This window comes from Vulpes vulpes, chromosome 6 (assembly GCF_048418805.1).
Source record: "Vulpes vulpes isolate BD-2025 chromosome 6, VulVul3, whole genome shotgun sequence".
Taxonomy (NCBI): domain Eukaryota; kingdom Metazoa; phylum Chordata; class Mammalia; order Carnivora; family Canidae; genus Vulpes; species Vulpes vulpes.
Window position 1 is genome coordinate 80,835,406 of NC_132785.1, and position 20,393 is coordinate 80,855,798.

At 34.3% G+C, this 20,393-nt stretch overlaps 1 long non-coding RNA gene across 2 annotated transcripts in view; it reads left to right on the plus strand.

Moving 5' to 3' along the window:
- Positions 1-20,393, plus strand: part of LOC112907835 (uncharacterized) — a 299,234-nt gene that overhangs the window by 8,626 nt on the left and 270,215 nt on the right. For both annotated transcript variants that reach the window (XR_012002151.1, XR_003232825.2), the window contains exon 3: positions 4,174-4,250. This is a non-coding gene — a long non-coding RNA (uncharacterized lncRNA). The remainder of the gene's footprint in view (positions 1-4,173; positions 4,251-20,393) is intronic.

Consider the following 20,393-nt stretch of genomic DNA (forward strand, 5'->3'; position numbering starts at 1 on the left):
ACATTTAAGGCAGATTTGATTTTAATAATTCCTGAGCCTAAAGTATTTTTTAAAGGATAGTTACAAGATAGGAATATTTTTCTATCTTTACAAGTGAGACATGCATGATCTGCTTAAAAAGGAAATAGTGCTTAATAGAGTAAAAATAACCCAGCACTTTTGGGAGTGCTGTAGAATGATCACTTTCTCCAAGATCAATTTTTCTAAGGACAGCATAATAAAGAACTTTTAATTAATGCCATTAGCTTCTAGTCTGGCAGGTATTATGGGTCACTGAATGTAGGAACACATCATAAATCTTGGAAAATTAGAATATATGTGGGTAAGAGAACGCTGAAAACAGATGAAAGTGATGACTGCATCGTTATAAACCCAAGGTACACCAGACTGCCTGCAGCATGAATGGTTTCAGCTTCAGATTTAAAGAGCAGGTATAACTAGACATCAAGAAGACAGGGCCTCTTTTCAGCAACCATTACCTGTGTAGGGCCAATGGCAGAGTATGGTTCTCAAAATTAACATGCACAAAACTGAATTTTTGATATTCCCTCCCAAAATGACTCCTTCTATATCTTTGTATCTGCGACACACCTCTGTCCCATTTGTTCATTTGTTCAGGTCAAAACTTTAGACTCATTCTTGACTCCTCAGTTTTCTCTCATACCCCATTCTATTAACAAAAACTATTAGATCTCTCTTCAAACTGTACTGAAAGTTGGATGACTTCTTACCACAAGCCTTCTTACCCTCTGATCCATGCCACAACCATCTTATGCCTTATTCCAGTACCTTTCTACATGGTCTTCATTGTTCCATCTCTAAACACAGTGGTATTCATTAGGACCTTTTGTTAATGTCACTTTTCTCACACTGGCCATTTAATAAAAATCTACTCCCCTCCCCCACTTAAACTTCTGTTTTGCTCATGTGACTTGATGGGCCAATGAAATGTATAAGAATGTACATGTATCCTTTCTGGGCAGTAGCATTAAGAACCAGTGTGATTAATGGAATTTACATAATCCATTCACTATGGTTCCTATTATAAGCCCCCCAACCTTGCCGACTATGAGTAAATCTGTAGGATGAGAGAAAAATCAGTTTTCTTGCTTCAAGCCTCTGAGACTTTCAGGGTGCAACCAGTTTAACTTCACCTATCCTAACTGATAAATTGTTCCAGGAGATGCCAGAACAGGAACAAAACCCAAAAATATTTGGCATTGGTTATGGCATTGTGTGGTAGGTGTCAAGGAAATATTATTGGAGGCCAGATGGATGGTAATCCATGTTATATAGTGGGAAAATTCTAACCTATGGTCACATAGAAAGCAAGTATTTTACCCATTGAGCTTGTAGCTTTACGCAAGAGAATAAGTGAACATCAACAACTAGTTTCTTACTTTCGACTTCATTTTGACATGTACAACAGGAAAAAGATAAAACAATTGGTTGGCTTGCAAGAAAGAATGAAAGAGATTAAAGAGAGTTCTGAAATGTGGGATTTGGCAGAATAAAGTTGCAATTGACTTCTAATTCCAGATAGTAAAAAGAAAGCTGTTAAGGCTTTTAAAAAACAAAAGGCTAAAATTCAGCCTGGCAGCAGCAAGGGCCAAAACAAAAGAATGGCCATCAGCCACCTGTTAAAGTCTCTCAATGAATGAATTCTTTACCTCATAAGTCTTTTCAGTTGCACCATAAAGTCTAGAGAAAAATACTAGGGATGGGCCTCTCCCAGGATATCTGTTAAGTTTATACTCACAATAAAGTCTGGAGAGCAGGGCACATCTCCAAAACAACTTAAGTAGGATTATTGGTACATGAAGATGACTGTAAATATTAGGAATTAATTAGGTGACTGTAACTTTGCAATAATTGTACTGTTGAAAACCCCACGAGCCTGTGAAATTATGACTATTAAAGATTTAAAATATAGTTCCCAGACCCCAAATCTTATGGTGGTAAAGAAGATTTAGCAAGCTGCTCAGCTTGCTAAATGGACAACATTTTCTTATATCCATTTCAGATGTATATACTGAGGATAAGGTATACAGGTCAGAGCCCAGAACCCTTGAGAACTGCAAACTTGAGCACTATTCTCAGGTAGCTAACCCTCACAGTGGCCACTCAGTGGGAATGGGGAATTTCTATGGTTCAGTGATTTCTAAGTGCTTCCTCCCCATGTCCATTCTTCCTATTCCTTACCAGAAATATTTATTCAAGTGATTCTATTCTTGTTCTGTGAATCCAATGGGAATAGGATAGAGGGGTAGATGGTAGAGCATTTTTGTGTATTTATTTCTTTTTAAATTTCTAGGTCTTTAGAACAAGAAGTGGCACATCTGGACTTTAATAGATATATTTACTTCTGCTCTTAAATCATAATATTATTAGACAGAATTCTTGAACTTTCTTGGGGAGTGTTAGGAGGTTATTTTACATGTGGGGAAGGGAGCAAACTAAATATTTGTGATCATCAGGGAAGCATGTTAGGATGTTTGAAAATGTCTGTTCTGCTTTGGACAAATTGTAGATTGAAATTCTTTACCCAATTCAAAGCAGTCAGGTTATATGATTTTCATGGGCCAGTGAAATGTGAGCAGAAGTGATAGTAGAACTCAGTAGCAGAAGCTTGAAGAGTCAATATATGGTTTGTCGTGCCTTTGTCTTTATACTTTGGTTATGAAAACAAGTCCATTGGTCTGGGTCTTTGAGTAATTGCAATGGACATAATCTTCTTTTTGACCAAGAATATAGATATAGTACAAATGAGAACTAGTTTTAGGTTGCAAATTATTTGTTTTCAGGATATTTATCACTTGTTATAACTTGGCCTATCCTAATTACTACAAACCCAAATTCTACCAACAAGGCAGAACATAGAATGATCATATTAAAGCCTCATATTATTCACTCCTCTTCATGTACCTCTCCAGTGGCTCAGAGTAAGACAGTCCTAATATGAATTTTCTTCCTTCTAACTTTCTGGCCTAATTTTCTTTGACTCTCCATTTCATTCTTTCTACTGTAGCCGCACATTAGTGACCTTGTTCTTCTTAGAACATGGTAGCCACATTCACCCTTTCGTTTGCTATTTCTTCCGCCTAGAACACTCTTAACCCAATTATACACTTGATTTTCTCTCACTTCTTATTACTTTATTTCTAATACTTTCCTGGCCACCCTTTATAAAACAAAGCAATAGCCCCTGCTCTTCCATTTCCATCTTCATTTGTTTCCCTTTCCTTTAAAACACTTGACACTCATTGGCATATTGTATGTTTACTAATATACCTCTCCCTACCTTTTCCACATATTGTGCACATACTAGAAACTAAGTTCCTTGATAGAAAAGGCATTGTTTTGTTTGTTGCTGTATCTCCAGTTCCCAAGACACTATGTAACTGACAGCAGTCAATAAGTACTAAATGAATGAAAACCAAAAGAGATAAATTAGAGATGTGTCTTTTTTTGGAGGTGCTTGTGTAATTGGACAATATAATTTTCTTTGGAAGGAAGTAGGAACATTGAAGGAAAGAAAGAAAATCCATATTATGGTTCTGGTCATCTAGAGAAGGCAGAATGAAACTGACACTTATGTACTATAGTTGACTATCTTCCATTAAAATATGTGAAAATAATTATTTACCAATTAGGGATATACATAAAAACAATTTTTCTGTCTTCAGTCCCTGCAATTGGGAGAGCTAAGAGAGTGAAGAGACACTGGATGAGTTAATACACATTTGTATACAGCTGCCAAAGCCTTTACACTCTGAGGTGCCAGATTAGAAGGCTTAGAAGAGGAGCTATATCTAAGAATTTAGGAGAAAATAAGACTATGGCATTTGTTGTTAACAAGATAATTGTTGATTGACCTATCTATAAACTTTACTTTTTTTATTCAAAGCCTTTCAAAAATACATATAATAAGTATATGTATGGGGTAACTTTTTCTTTTTCTTTTTATTTAAATTCAAGTTAGTCAACATAAAATATATTATTAGTTTCAAGATAAGATCTCTTTTCTAAGTGGATTGATTGTAAGTCTCTAGCATGTATTTTCCATATCCTAAGGGATAACAATATGTTGTCTCTTTAGTGAACTAAAATTTTAGTCATTATTTGTCATACTTGAAATCTATGGATGTTGATTTTCTATTGCTCACATTTCAGATCACTGACTTCTTATCTGGTGAATAGATGTGAACTACCGTGGATGTAAGAATCACAGTCTCTCCTAAAAGAGAAAGGTAAGGCTCAGGCCCACTCCAAAATTTTTGGGGCTCATGGCAAGAGTACAAATGGAGGCCCAAATAATAATGTATTGATATTAAAATTTACCAATCAAGCAAAATATAAACTACATTCTTTATTCTGTGCTAGAATGACACCTTGCCCCCTTCAAATCCCACACCTAGCTCCATATTGTGGAAGGAAGGCCCTCTTGTATTTTTATGGATACTTTAACCTTAAATACCTAATCTCTGTATTCAAACCCTATAAACTTCTGATCCTTTGGCTATCTCTTGGGACTAGGAATACACATACATCTTTTTGGAAGGAAGATCCAGGGGAGAGGCCAGAACAGGTCCTAGAAACAAAGTTTGAGTAATTTGTCCAATAATTCTGAGACCTTTGGTATACGTAGTCTAGACATGGGGAGTATATTTTCAGGTTGGATATATTTCTTGACCTTGCAACCATTTTTTTCCTCTGGAAACGGGGGTGGAAAGTTGGTCAGAGAAAGTCCAAAATGAGACTTTCTATACTGCAGAACCTGGAATAGTTGCTTCTCTTGCTCACATTTAAAGGCAGTGTTGAACTACTAAGGTTGACATCTAGAGGCTCTTCCACAGGATAAGACATATCAACACAAGCTTGTGTGTTTTATAACCCTAAACCCCTACTGAGCATGTAGCTCAGTGGGATTATTCAAAGCTGCAGACAGTAGTAGAAAGCAAAAATTAGGTCTTTAAGAGGGTAATATAAACTTTGACTAAAGACTGTTCTTTTTAGGAAGAGTAGAACATTTAATTTATTTAATGAAGTATTTTATGGAGCAATTTGGAACCTCATAAAGGTGCAGTTAAAGCAATTGGTGCTGATTCAAAGAATATTCCTTGCATAATGACTTTGGATCCTTGGGGAGAGAAGGAGGCTATCATTATATAGAGTGTAGTGTTCATGGCCCATGGTGATGGCCCATGGTCAGCAAACAGTTTTAGTTGTACAGGAACTATCCAGTGCAAACTATTGCACATCATAGTGTTCTATCTACATATGCTGCAGATCTGCCTATAAATCTCTGAAATTAATATGCATTAACTTTTGTTCATTAAAACTAGATATTTTGATGCTGGGTAATTTACTGGTATTAAAAATTAATTGCATCTCTGTATGCTTGAAATCCAGAGTAGCAGGACTGCTTGTGAGAAAAGTGTTCCTCTTAAAGATACAGTCTGACTCAAGAGGAGATATTGACTATTGATTGCTATGGAAAATATTAAGAAGTGTTTTGGACTACTTCCAATCATCCAATTGAAGGACCATCCAACACAAAAGATTATCAAAGCTTTGTTAAACATGTAAAGAATTTTCCTCTTAAAATAGGCAGTGAAATTACTGGATTGCTTGCTCCAGCAATTCTCAAATTTTGGATCAGAGGAATCTCTTGAAAATTATTGTGGACCCCAAAGAGATTTGGCTATGTGAGTTATATCTATTGATATTCACCATATTTAAAATTAAAATTTATGATTTAAAATATATAATATTTATTAAAATTACATGAATATATATGCAACAGATAGTTTATAAAATATAACTATATCTTTCCAAAAAAAATAGAAGCTGGCATTATTGAGGCACCTGGGTGGCTTAGTTGCTTAAATGTCCAACTCCTGATTTTGGCTCAGGTCATAATTTCAGAGTTGTGGGATTGTGCCCTGCATCAGACTCTGTGCTGGGTGTGGAGCCTGCTTAAGATTCTCGCTTTCAAAAAAAAAAAAGATTCTCTCTTTCCCTCTCTCCCCTACTCACATGCTCTCTCTGTCAGTCTGAAAAAGAAAGAAAAAACTAGCATTATTTTGAATTTTTCTATTTTTTTTTACTGCATTGAAATGCACAAAGTTTGATTAGCAAGTTAAGTTTGGCAGTATTGTTCTATTCCTTATTTTTCCTTCTTTCTGCTCCCTCTCCCCCACATTCGAGACAGTGTTAGCTTTTGATTGTCCTCCCTTTGAGTAAACAACAAGAGTACAGATATGAAATTCCCATTGTTCGCTGCCCTGATGAACATCTGAACAGATGTTGGGCAGGCAGCATGCACTGCATGATAGGAAGGAAATACGACCCTTGGAAATGGTACTAAGAGCTCCCAATGTTGGGGCATACTCACAACACTTTGATAGATATAAATTAGGAGTTAAATGTGTAGCCAAGATAGTAACTTCCTTGCTAGGTATACCAAAGGATTATATATGGATTATATATGTTATTATATATATATATTTATTTTAATATTTTAAAATTTATTTATTTGAGAGAGAACAGAGTGAGTGAGAGAGAATATGAGTGAGAAGGAAGGGCATAAGGAGAAGAAGCAGCAGGCTCCCTGTCAAGTGAGCTGATGTGGGGTTCTGTCCCAGGACCCTGGGATCATGACCTGAGCCAAAGGCAGATGCCTAACTGACTGAACCACTCAGGTGCCCCTGGGTTATATACTTTAATGTGTGAAAATGATTACCTGTAAGATTGCCACTTTTCTTATTTGAAGTAAAGAACAGACATTGGTTATTTTATCATATAGGCCTTAAAACATGGCACAGCACTTGCTAATATATTTGATATGCTTTCTTTTTTGGATGCCTTGCTTTTGATGCTTTGATAATTTAGTTTGTATAAACATAAATTGCTCTTCAAATACTTCTAAAAATACTTTATGTTAGAAATATTTTCTCATAATCATATTTCTTTCACTATGTTATCAGGTGGTATTATGAGTGATTATATCTCCGGGTAAACTCTGAGAGGGTAGGATGCTAGCACAGAGCTTGACACATAGTATGCTTTCATAGTGTTGCTTATATATTTAGGCCTCTTAAAGTAGTAGTAGCTGTGGCTAGCCCCACTGTTTCTGACTCATTGACTCATGACTCATTTTGGTTTTCCCTTTCTGGCCCTTCTTTCTACATGTGTAGATGCTCAGTTCAGTATCTCTTGCTCACTCCTTCCCCACATAAATCTTAGATATTTTGAAAATTATTGAGGACCTGATCAGCAGTGACTTGTGGTATTTCAAGCCCTAATGTTCTTTTAGCTATGCACACTTAGGCAAGTATTAAGGTCTGATTCTTTTACCTCAACTGAATCTAAACCCAGCTATAAAATTTTATCATTTTTTAATCTGTTTGCATTATTATATTATCACACCATATAATAATTCTCATTTTATCATATTGGCTATTTTTATTTCTTTTATTATTATTTTAAAAAAACTTTATTTGAGAGAGTAAGAGTTCATGAGCAGGGGGAGAAGCAGACGGAGGAAGAGAGGGAAGTAGGAGAGGGAGAAGCAAACTTCCCACCGAGCCAGGAGCCAGACTCAGTGCTTGATCCCAAGACCCTGAGACCCTGACCTGAGCAGAAGGCAGACACTTAACTGACTGAGATACCCAGGCAGCCCTTGTTTGCTATTTTTGTAGGGGAAAAAAATAAGCATCTTAAACAATTATTTCTGATTAATTAGTAGGCACTGTATATTTATAATTTATTTTCATAATTTACATGGTACAGTTGCATCTGTTATTAAAGAAGATATATCACATCCCAGCAACATGTTTTGTTGTCAAAGCTTCAACACCAGAATATTAGACACAATAAAGAAAATAAAGAAAATATGTATCAGCACTTTAGAAGGAGGTAGAAGAATGTTTAAAAATCATAGAAAAAAAATGATCTTTGTCCAAAGGAGAAGAAGGAAAGATCCCTACAGCTTGACTAGCAAAACAAAAAAGTATGAAAGGTATGAGAAATTCTCTATGAAGTTTATTTTCCAGACACATCTATGCAAGATAGATAGGGTAGGGAATGTCCTGGAATTTAAAGAGGTTGTAACTTAGGCCCTTTGGCATCTGTGGTGGCTGGGATGGTCTTTCTGAAGCCCAAGCTAGGCTGTTTCCTGGTGCGTGTCTATTGGCTTGAAATACCTTGGAAGAACCCTTTTTAATGCCTTCCTCTGGCTGTCAGGAATGCTTAAAAGGTTTCTATCAGACTTACCGCTCAGAGATGAAACATTTGAAGTGCACTGTCTGGTTTAGGTAATACATTGGCAGCAACTATTTTATTTCAAAGAAAATCCATCAATTAACAAGTGAACATGACAGATAGAGTGACAGTGTTTCTCTGTGTTCAAAAGAGGTAGCTAAAGAAAAGGGAACACTGGGTATCTGAAGAGGAAAAATCACCCCTGGGGAAGAAAAAAAGAGCCCCCTGAGAATGCAAAAGCTCACAAAATAGATCTGTCAGATCCTTTCAGACTCTGATGAAAGACACAGTGCTTGATATTAGGAAGACTCTGGGCAAAACAATTCTTCACCTTAGATGAATTCTAAGCCCAACTAAAGACAGAGATTACCATGAAAGGAAAAAGGAACCAAGAGTTGGAAAAGATCAGTGCAATGCAGAATATTTTTGCCTACTCCATAATTTGCTTAGGATGAGACTTACCTACCTCCAGTCGGTGCTGACACAATAAAATCCAGGCATTAAGATAGTTTTTAATTTGAATCTGTGGAGGCATGCTATCAAATGCCATTACATTTTAGCAAGACCAGCATGAACGTTAATATGTTTGCTCTCAGAAAATGTGTCCTAAAATTTTAATATAATATAACTAGCATTAATATGTGCCTTCTGTGTATAGCACTATGTAGGTGCTATTGGCAATGCATTGATAGAAGACAAAGAACTTGCCTTCATAGAAGTTCTAATCGAGTAGGACAGCTATGGTATACAGGCAATGTGTATGTATTTAAGTGGGCAACACTTTTATTCCTAGAGCTGTATATTTTTATAATCAATAGACTCCTAAGCATACAATTAATTGAAGTAGGAATCTTGCAAATTATTTTTTTAAAGATTTTATTCATTCATTTGACAGAGAGAGAGCACAAGTAGGGGAGCAGCAGGCAGAAGGGGAGGGAGAAGCAGGCTCCCTGCTGAGCAAGGAGTTCAATGTGGGGTCTGGATCCTAGGACCCTGGGATTATGACCTGTGCCAAAGTTAGACGTTTAACTGACTGGGCTATCCAGGTGTCCTGCAAATTGATTTGTTAGTATCTCTTACTTAATATTTCAGAAAACATATTGTATTAAAAGCATGTGTTTAGTGATTATCTACTTTTAATTAAAACAAAAATGAAAAGTTTTTGTTTTGGGTTTCTTTTTCTATAAAGAACAGAGAAATTTTATAATGACATTAATTTATTAAAACCCAATCTAAGGCAGGCAACTTCCAAGACTCCTTAGTGGTCCTTCTCCCCTACTGTTCATAGCATTGTGTAGTCCCCACCACTTTGGATAGTTCTCTCCTGTTAGCTAACTAATGGAATATTGAAGAAATGAAAGTGGATTTCTGAGGCAAGTTCAAAATAGCCCTTGTGGCTTCTGCCTTGCTGTCTTGTGGACCATGGGCTCTGAAGAAAGTCAATTGTTATATTGTGAAAACACTCAAGTAGCCCAGCAGAAAAGGCCACATGGTAGTAACTTATGTTTCTCCAGGACAGCCAGAACCAACTTACTAGCCATTTTAGTAAGCCATTTTAGAAGTGGATTCTTCAGCCCCAAACAAGGATTCCACATGAATGTAGTTCAGGCTTGTCTGTATCTTGACAACTTGTTAAAAACTAGACTATTGGTCCAAAATCAAAATGGAGTTCCTTATGTTAAGTCCCACATCACCAAACAAAGACTTAAGCACAAGTTTGGCTTTCTCAGGAATGGGAGTCCTACACCAGGTAATCAGGAATCCCCTGATCAGTATTACTTAGGTCATCTGCCTGATAAATCCCTGCCATTCCCTAAAGGAAAGTAACCTCGTTACAGTTAGCCCACTTTTTTGGCTAGTATAACTTCCTGTGCCTGTTCCTTTCTGCCTATGTAAGTTTTTCATTTTGTACAGCTCTTAGAGCTCCTTTCTATTTGTTAGATTGAATATTGTCCATTCCAATTGATTTTTTGCTCAAATAAACTCTAAAAATTTTAAATATTTTATCTTTTAATAAACTTCAGCAGAGAACCTGTGCCAGCAACACTCCGCTAAGCTCTAATGTAATTCCTGTCCCAGAGAAACTGTGTAACGAGAAAGGTTTATAGTTGTATTAAAGCACATAAGTTGGGGGAAGGGTCATTTTTATATGTAGCAGTTGATAACTAATACCATAGCCTTTAAGTATTCTTTTCAATCTTAAAATCAATGCAGACTTTCATTTCGACTTCATGTGAAATACTTGGTTATATTAGAGTATCAGCTTGTTTCTTTATGCGTTCAACCTGGTTGTCTCTAATCAAGCAGAAGTGTGATGCTGCAAATACCTTTTCTTTTGCTTCAGGAGTAGCAAGTAGGCCTTCTTGTCAACTGTTTCAACCTCTTTAATAGCTGGTGAAAGTGTTGCTGTCAGCTATGGTTGTTTTCTTTAAACTAACACTAATTCAGTATAAGCAAAACACTTTCCTCTTAAATAGTTAAGCTTCTCAGACTCAGTGAAATCTATTTTCCTTTTATCCATTCTTTGCTCAAAACATAATGCATAATAAAACAATACATATCCTTGATTACTATAAAATGAAAGTGATGGAAGAGCATATCTGCCTGTAATAAAAACATCAAAAGCAATTTAGCTGCCCAACAAATGTAATTTTAACAGGGCAGGGTATATTATGTTTGCAGAAGATATGTGAGAATATTTTATTTTCAAAGAGTCAATGTTGCCTTTTTAAAGGGATATTTTCTATATTTCAAATGTAATAGTATAATTGAGATGAACAATACCATTTTAATATTCTTATAAGTCTATCCCGATATTGACCTTCTAAAGCTCGACTACCTCCAATCTAATCTCCAAATTTATGCAACCTGCCTACAAACCAGAATATAAATTCATATTAATTTATAAATATATAAATTTTTTGAAAATCCAATATTAGTCATGTACTTTTTCTTATGGATAAAGTATTTAATTTTGTATTACTTTAAAATAGTTGAAACATTTTTTTTGCGTGTGTAACTTTTATTTTACTTGGTTTAGGAGATTTTGAAATTTTACTTGTTGCTCTGAGCTCATTTAAGCTTGGAAATGATGGAGCAATTTTAATTTATAATATGCCTAAGTAAATTTTAATATTATCTTCCCTTGAATATATTTCAGCAAATGCAGTGTATTTTAATTGGTATAAACACCAGCAACAATTCCAGCAATAATAATACAAAATATATAGAACAGTATTCAAGATTTAACCTATATAGTTAACCAACTTCACAAACATAGTCTATGATTTAATGGCTACAAGTGCTAAATCAAATATAACTAAGGCTGTTGCCTGGAGATTTTACCAAAAGCCTTCTTAGAATATTCTCTTGTTTAAGGCAACATTGTTCCTTTTTTATTCAAATTATCCACGTTTACTTAATTCCTTTAGTTTGCATGTGTAGATATGGTCTTAATCCATTATATTGGATGATGGTAAAAATATAATTTGGTCCCACTGAATCTAATGAAGTGAGGGTATTATGCTCTATTATTCTCCAAAAGATCCATTTATGTGCATTGCACTCTGGTCTAAAAAATAAATCTTGCAGTTCAAATTGCCATATGCTCAGAATTTTAGCACAGGTGAGAGCACAGTAAGACCAGCTGCTATTGCTCTAGATAATGATATCATGTAAACAAGAGAAAATATCTTTTGAAAATGAATACATATTACTCTTTCAGTTTAGAAACAGAGACATTGGAAAAAAATAAATACAGATATTCTTAACACTATTTTATTATCCTTGTCTAAGTTTAGAAAAACAGTTTTTCTCTGGCTTCTGTGGGTTGATTGGTTTGGCTTTCAAAAATTACTTCCTTTTTAATAAAACATAGGTTATATAATTGATATATGTATATGCATGTGATTTTAAAATAACAGTACCATAACAGTACTCACACTAAAGTTACAAATATATGGGGCACCTGGGTGGCTCATTGAGTGCATTAAGCGTCTGTCTTTGGCTCAGGTCATGATCCCAGAGTCCTGGGAGTCTGTGTACAGCTCCTTGCTCAGGGGAGAAGTCTACTCCTCCTTCTCCCTGTCCCCTTGCTTGTGTTCTCTCTGTCAAATAAATTAATAAAATTGAAAAATAAACAAATGTACAAGTATATGTATGGAATAAAAATCCAGAAAAGACATAGTTCCCAGTACATATGGAAATTTAGCATATGATGAAGTTAACAAATCAAATCACTGGGACCAAGATGGGCTTTGTAGTGAATGGTATTGGGACAACTGGGTAGCTATTGAGAAAAAAAAAGAAGACACAACTAGTTTTGTGCTTCACACCATGCACAAGAATTAATTATAAATTTATTAAGGAACTAAATATTTAAAAAATTGAATCCATATAGCTACTAGAAGAATACAGGAGTGAATGCTTATGTATAACTCAAATCCAAAGATTTTGAGATTAACTGATAAATTTGATGATGCAAAAATATGCATGGCAAAACAATAACAGCAAAATTCTCATCAACAATGGCAAAAGACTTCTGATAAGTTGAAAGAGAAAATTTGCAATGTATGGCACAGAAAGGGGACTAATATTAGTATACAAAGAATCTTAAAAACTAAAGGACAAAGAATAAAAAAACATGGAAGTAAGCAAAACATATGAAAATACAATTCAATAAAAGATATAAAAATAACATGAAAAAATCCAAATAAATTCATATCAAACTAGTGAAGTACTATCTCTCAAAAAAAGTGAAAAATTTAAAAATATGACAATACATTTTGTTGGGGAGATAGACTATCTTATACATTGGTTGTTAGAATACAAAGCAGTAAAACCCTCTCAAGTGGGATTTGGCAATAGATAAGAGGCCTATATATGTACTTATTCCCAAAAGAGCAATTCTACCTCTAGAAATCGACCATGATGACATATCTCCCACAACATGAAAATAAACTTTCTCAATGCAAGATTATTCATTGCAGAATTGTTTTGGTGGATTTCAAATAATTGAAACAACCGAAATTTTCTAAATTGAATAGTGTTTTAATAAACTATGACACAGGGGTGCCTGGGTGGCTAGTCAATTATGTCTGACTTGATTTCGGCTCGGGTCACTATCTCAGGGTTATGAGACTGAGCTCTCCCCCACTCGGCATCAGCTCTGTGCTCTGTGGCAGCCTGATGGAGATTCTTCTTCTCTCTCTACCCCTCCCCCTGTTCTCCTTCTCTCTCTCTCTCTCTCTCTCTCTAAAAATAAATAAATAAATAAAACTTTAAAAAAAAAAAAAAAACAATGACACCTCCACATAATGGACTATGCAACTCTAGTAAGGAATGAAGAAGATTTCTATGAACTGATGTGAAATTATTTCCAGGATATTTTGTTAAGGTATCAAAAGCAATGTATCTATTTAATACTGCCCTTCTTATATGAGAAAAAAAAGGAGGAATATAAAAAATAAAAGAGCAGAAGAAATACAAGAAGGGCAAACCAGAAAGTAATGAGATTTGGTTACCTGTAGCATGAGTTGTAATGGAGAGAATGAAGGAATGAGAGCAGTGTATTAGGATGAGGGAGAGACACAGGCAGAGGGAGAAGCAGGTTCCATGCAGGGAGTCTGAGGTAGGACTCGATCTAGGTCCCCAGGATCACACCCTTGGCTGCAGGCAGCGCTAAACCACTGCACCGGGGATCCCTGGGTGGCGCAGCGGTTTGGCGCCTGCCTTTGGCCCAGGGCGCGATCCTGGAGACCCGGGATCAAATCCCACGTCGGGCTCCCGGTGCATGGAGCCTGCTTCTCCCTCTGCCTATGTCTCTGCCTCTCTCTCTCTCTCTGTATGACTATCATAAATAAATAATAATAAAAAAAATTAAACCGCTGCGCCACTGCGGCTGCAGTGTATTAGGATGAGAATAGAAATTCATCTGATTATCCTTTTTTATATAGCTCTGCTTCTTAAAAATATGTGAATATTACACATACTCCCCCCAAATAAATAAATAATTAAAATCAACCAAGTTGTGGTGGGAACCTAAAATGGAATTTAAAAAATAATAAATGAACCTAATTTACTACAAATGAATTCCATACACACTAAAGGGAGAGGTGAAGAAAAGAATAAGCCTAAGAAAGGCTGGCAAGTAGTAATCTGAGTATAAACCATATGGCTAAAGACAAAAATAGCTGTAAAAATATTATGATCTACTTTTTCAATTTATTTTTCATGGGACATGGGGTAGCAATTCTAAAAGTAGTTTATATGTATATTAAGATTGAAGAAGTAGATGACGTTATTACAGTTAATGAGAGTTATGTTCTATAAAAATAACAAATAGAGAAAGGAGGATGGCTAGAATGAACCCCATGCTGTTGAGGTTTAATTGGAGATACTCATAGAAATTCATACTCTGTTTCTCTGGCTCTCTGTCTCTCTGTCTCCCTACATCTACAGATTGATTTAATGATAAATGTAGATGTATATGTATGCATGTGTTAATGTATTATACATACATATATTTCTTAGTTCTGTCCACTGAGGGGCCCAGAATGCAAGAAAAGCCAGTACCACACACAGTATCTAATGCCATTCTCAAATAAATAACGGGGATTTGTTGGAGAAAACACTTATCTCCAGGGTCAGGTCAATGAAACACATCATAAGGTTAAAATATCTTATAGTACCAGAAACAGCAATGCTGTGTTCCACAAATGATGGAGGCATGTCTAAAGGATAAAGGATCCAAATGACCAAACCTGGGACAATTTTAGCAACAAAATAAATAATGATAGAATTGATATGTAACCTAAAGAATAAAGTAATTATTCCTAAGCCCACACTGATATTAACAAATTGAGTCAATCAAAATTAAGTTGTGGAACAGCTTTTCTTTACAACAAAATTTCAATTAATAAATATAGAAATAATTAAAAATAGAAAACCATCATTAGGCAAATATCACAGTAATAATGGCAAAATCCATCATTGTATGATAAAGTAGTTGGCAGAAGTATGATGAGTAATAAGATATTTACATAGTATGTAAGAATCTTCTCATAAGATAATTATTAAATACAAAAGGAAAATAAGAACATTATAGATAAATCTCACAGATACCACCTTAACCAAGTGATCGAATTTGACATTACCAAAAATAGAACATACCAATATCATGTATTTACTTACTGAGGAGAGTTCATTGCCTTTAGAGTTCTTGCTCAAAATAAACAATCCCATTCTAATCATGAGAAAACATCACATAAATCAAAATTCAAGAACATTTTATAAAATAACTGACTAGGTCCCTTCAAAACTGTCAAAGCAACGAAAGAAAAGATTGAAAACTGTTTCCTAAGGGAGTTTCTACCTATCTGTCTACATTCTAAATCTCATAGCTTTATCGCTTTATTTTCCCTCTTCTGATCTCTTTACACTTGTTTGTTAATGCCTTATTTAAAACACGTTGTTATCACTTTTGGAGTTTCAAGAGAAAATGGGGGCTTATATTGCATGCTTTATCAAGAACATTTTAAAGTGAATCTAGCATTTAATATTTACTGCAGTATATTGTAGTAAAGAATACAATGGCTTCTAAAACAACAACAATGTCTGGATTTTTTGTCAAGGTATCCTCATCATTGCTTCTGTACTATCAGTGCAAATGATGGCATAGTAAGAAAGCTATGAAAATGTGAGAAAAGAGTTGACAAATGGTCTCAGGGATTCCATGTCCTCAGAGCCTACGTTAAAAAAGAAACTATTCTAAAGGATATATTTTAAGACAAAAATATTAAGTAACTTCTAGAGGATGTACTCAAAGAAGAAATAAGTGTTAAGAAATATTAGAATGTTAAATTTCTACCATTCAATAATTAATGATGAGAAATATAACTGTGTAAATAAAGATAAACTTTGAAAGTATAAAACAAGCAAGAACACAATTCTGTTTTCCTTTCAAAAGGCTGCATTGTCAATTTCTTTAATACCTTCGGAGACCTAGCCCTGACCTATAATTTCATTTCATCTCCTGTGGCTTAGAGTATGGGCAAAATAGATAAAGGGGATTAAAAAAGTACACTTACCTTGATGAGCACTGAGTAATGTATAGAATTGTTGAATCATTACCTGAAACTAATAAAACACAGTTTGCTAATTATACTTCAATAAAAAATGTTGAATAAAAAAACAGTTACAATGTCATGAAGTGTTTGGGAAAAATTTAGCCAATATTTACTAGACCTTTAGGAAAAAAAAAAACATTGCTAGAGACAATAAAGAATATATCAATATATTGAGAGATAGTCCATGATCATCAATTGGAAGACTAAATGCTGCTAAGATGTTAGTTCTTAAATTGATCCATAGATCAGTTTTTTTTTTTTAAGGCTGTTTCTAAAACTTATTTGGCAGTGCAAATAAATAAAGTAGCCAAAACAATCTGCTAAAGAACAAAGTAAAGGGGTTAAACTATGTGATTTTAAGACTTTCTCTAACACTACAATAATCAATACAACTTGACAGTGCTATAAACATAGACATATTGAAAAATGGAACAGAAAGAAGTGTAGCAGTGGTGCCCGCAATATTCCCAATTGATTTTTGACAAAACTAACAAATGAATTAAACACGGCAATGCAGTCTTTTTTTTTTTTTTAAAGGTACTGGAATATCTAAATCCTGATATGTAAAAAAGAAACCTCAACTCATGTTTTACACCATATATAAAAATTATTTTAAAAATGAGTATGCACTTAAACGTAAAGCCAACAATAAAGATCACATAAGAAAGAATTCATGCGACTTTATGATAGATTTCATAAACAGAGGATAACAAAAAAACACTAATCATAAAAGAAAAAGAGTTTTAAATTGAACTTAATCAACTTAGGAAATATTTGGTTTAAAAGATACCCTTAATATGAAAATGCATGTATATTTCACAATTCATACCTTGACATACTGTTTTAATATTTATTATATATTTAATATTTATATTCATTTTTATTTATTATACATGCATATATTTAAATGTTTTATTCAAATATAATAAAAAATCTTACAACTTAATAAGAAAAAGACATATGACCCAATTAGAAATGGATAAAGGTTTATACATATACCTCATAAAAGACAAAATAGACATTAAAAACATAAAAGATGATTAACATCATTAGTCTTTAGAGAAATGCAAATTAAAACTGAAATACTCCTACGCACTTACTAGATCCCCTAAAACTAAAAAATTTACTGATGATAGCAAATGTTGAGGAGGCTATGGAGCAACTGGGACTCATACATATTTTTGTGAAACATTTTGGTGATTATTTATATAAATTAACATAAACTTACCATATGACTCAAGATTCTTTTTTTTAAGATTTTATTTATTTATTTATTAGTGAGAGACACACACACACACACACACAGAGAGAGAGAGAGGCAGAGACACAGGCAGAGGAAGAAGCAGGCTCCGTGGGGGAGCCCAATGCAAGGCTTGATCCTGAGATCACAGGTAGACACTCAATCTCTGAGCCACCCAGGCATTCTTCAACAATTCTACTCTTAAGAGAAATGAATACCTAACACAAAATATTTGTCCAGAAAGTGTCTTGCAAAATTATTTTTTCTAGAATCCCTATTCATTTATTTATGATACTTCAAAACTGGGAAGAATTCAAATATCCACCATCAGGTACATATATAAACTATGGTATATTCAATGGAATATTTGTTAAAAAATTAAAAATTGAACTACTGATACATGCTACTGTAGTGAGGTATTTAAAAAAATACAATACTGAGTGAAACAACTCACACACAAAAGTATGTAGTTTTTTTAATCAATTTATGTGGAATGCTAGAAGGTAAACTAACCTTTAGAGACAGACAACAGATTGCTGGTGTCCTGTGATCAGAGATAGGGAAGGAGTCAAGTAAAAAGGAGAATGAGAAAATGTTTTGATGTATGGAAATATAAGTTTTCTTTTGGATAGAAGTTAAAATAGGCTACGTTCATCAAATTATAAGACATAGGACACATTTTATTGTAAGTGAAATTTTAATAAATTAACTAAAAATGTAAAACAATACTACCTTTAATGTCACTATTCATAGATTATCCTTTACTCCTTTTTTGTATTCTATAAGGATACTTCTATCTATATAAATACTTATTAAAGTAGGTGCATGGTCCACGCATTTTCTCTTTACCTTTGCAGCTAAGAAATTTCACCTGGATGAACCAAAATGAGGATAATTTAGCAAGAGTCATATTTGATATTTATTTAATGGTATTTTGGAGTCTTTTTGTAGCACATGATTATTTTTTTCTTACATTACTATTTTATTTTCTATCATCTATCTCTTGTATTTTCTTTTATTCAAGAACTGTTAACAGGATGTGTGTTGGAATTTTAGGCTCTGTGTCTCTGTTTATCAACACTTATTTCCTACTTCAATTTCTGTGTTCTTTTATTCTGCAATCTTAGAAAATTCCTTATTTGACCCTTACTTTCCCTACTCATTTTATTTTTAAATGTTTAGCTGGATTAATTTATTATTATCAGGACATTTTGAAGGTAATGTTACTGTCTTAATTTCAACAATCATAGCTTTAGTTTCCAAAAATTCCAGTATTTCTAGTTCTGAGAAAACTTTTCAATTTCTAGGTATGATAGCTACTCAAAGTCTCCAAAAATTAATTACTAATTATAATTATAATTATTTTAGAATTTCCTCCTATTTTCTGGTGTATTCTTTTGCTTTGTCAGTTAAGACTTTATTGAGCTCATGGCCTTTCCTTGTAGCTGTTTGTTTTTTATCATATATTTTGCAATTTTTGACTGTTCTGTAATTGGTCAGCTCTGTAATTTGGACAATGCAATAGTCCTGCCTTTTCTACAGTCTCACTTTTCATGGTTTCAGTTATGTATGGTCAACTATAGCCCAGAAGCAGGTGATCTTCCTTTTCATGTGCCACCAGATGATGGTCAATAGTAGTCTAATGCTATGTCATAATGCCTATGTGATGCATCCCACATCATCTCATCACATAGGCATTTTGTCATTTCACACACTAAAAGGAAAAGGATGAGTATAGTACAATGAGATATTTTGAGACACCACATTCACATAACATTTATTATAGTATATAATTATAATTGTTCTATTTTAGTATAAGTTACTGTTGTTACTTTCTTTTTTTTAAGGTTTTATTTATTTATTCATAAGAGACACACACACACAGAAAGAGAGAGAGAGAGGCGCAGAGACACAGGCAGAGGGAGAAGCAGGCTCCATGCAGGGAGCCCAACGTGGGACTTGATCCTGGGACTCTAGGATCAGGTCTCAGTGCTAAACCACTGAGCCACCAGGGATGCCCTTGTTGTTACTTTCTTACTGTACCCAAGTTATAAAATAAATCATATCAGAGGTATGCATGTATAGGAAAAAACATCATATATTGGGTTCAGTACTGTCTGCCACTTCAGGCTTCCAGTGAGGGTCTTGGAATGAATCCACCATGGACAAGGTGGGGTCTACTCTATAGGGAAGTGGAAAACACAGTACTTTCTTAGCTTACTTGGGAATGTCTGGGAATGCAGGTTTTGATTGTAGTCTCCCCAGCTCCAGTGTTTTGGCAAGGAAAAGAAGGACAGGGACCTGTAGACTAGTGGTTTTTCTTTAGTGTGTTTGAACAACTTTAATTTTTTCCCCCTGGATGAAGAAGGATCTCATTTTTTCCCAGTGGCATTGGTTTTACTTCCAATGTTATGATTTTTATTTTTATTTTGTTTTCATTTTGGAAAGAGACTTCAACATATTTAAATAGTCGTCTTGAACCAGTATTACTACTTGCCAACTTTCATTTCAACAATAGAAATTCCATGTGTTTACCTCAAATAGTATTCTTCTATGCATTATTTAAATGGCTCTCTTTCATCACATTTTATCAATGCAACTGCCATAATGACTTCACTAATCCCTTTCCATCTTTCCATACTATCACCAAATCTCTGGTGTAGAATGCAAATTGTGCATTTTTAACATTAAAAAAAGCACCTCTAAGAAATTCTGAAAATAACTACACATATATATATTTACTTCATCTTGTCCTTATTCAG